The sequence below is a fragment of the Sinocyclocheilus rhinocerous genome, unplaced genomic scaffold (genome assembly GCF_001515625.1).
Source record: "Sinocyclocheilus rhinocerous isolate Xijiao unplaced genomic scaffold, SAMN03320098_v1.1 scaffold1141, whole genome shotgun sequence".
Lineage (NCBI taxonomy): Eukaryota > Metazoa > Chordata > Actinopteri > Cypriniformes > Cyprinidae > Sinocyclocheilus > Sinocyclocheilus rhinocerous.
This window is the reverse complement of record NW_015653550.1, coordinates 207,686-208,351: the sequence shown is the minus strand read 5'-3', so window position 1 is coordinate 208,351 and position 666 is coordinate 207,686. Positions and strand designations below refer to the sequence as shown.

Below are 666 nucleotides of genomic sequence, written 5' to 3'. Positions count from 1 at the left end.
AACAGAATGGGAACAGGAAGGACCAAATAAGGGCAAGGAAGGCACATGGGGAGTAAAACACACACAAAACAAGGAACAGAGTCTGACATTACTCCCCCCTCCCGGAAGGCGCGTCCCGTGCCGTAAAAATTCCACCAGGGAGAGGGGGTGGGCGCCCTGGAGGCTGGTGCAGGACTGGGACACGGGCGGAACAGGGAGCTTGGGGAGCCCTGGCGGAGCAGGCAGCTCAGAAGACCATGGCGGATCAGACAGTTCAGGAGGCCACGGCGGAGCAGGGAACTCAGAAGGCCAAGGCTGGACGGCCTCCGTGGCCTTGGCCTCACCACTTGGCCCGGCCACTACAGACGGACCCATACTACCCCCCCAAAAAAAAAAATCTTTGGGGAGAATATCACCTTTAGAGGCCCTCCGTAGGCCTAACTCGGGAACTGTGGCCCTCACTGGGCTTGACTTGGGGACTGGAGCCCTCCTTGGGCTGGACATGGGAACTGGAGCCCTTTCTGTGCTAGACACGGGGACTGGAAACTTCTCTGGACTAAACTCGGGACAGGAGCCCTCACTGGGCTAAACTCGGGGACTGGAACCCTCTCTGGGCTAAACTCGGGGACTGGAACCCTCTCTGGGCTAAACTCGGGGACTGGAACCCTCTCTGGGCTAAACTCGGGG

At 59.5% G+C, this 666-nt stretch overlaps 1 protein-coding gene across 1 annotated transcript in view; it reads left to right on the top strand.

The window, feature by feature from the left end:
• Positions 1-666, top strand: part of LOC107716494 (protein FAM19A5-like) — a 132,089-nt gene that overhangs the window by 24,500 nt on the left and 106,923 nt on the right. The window lies entirely within an intron of this gene.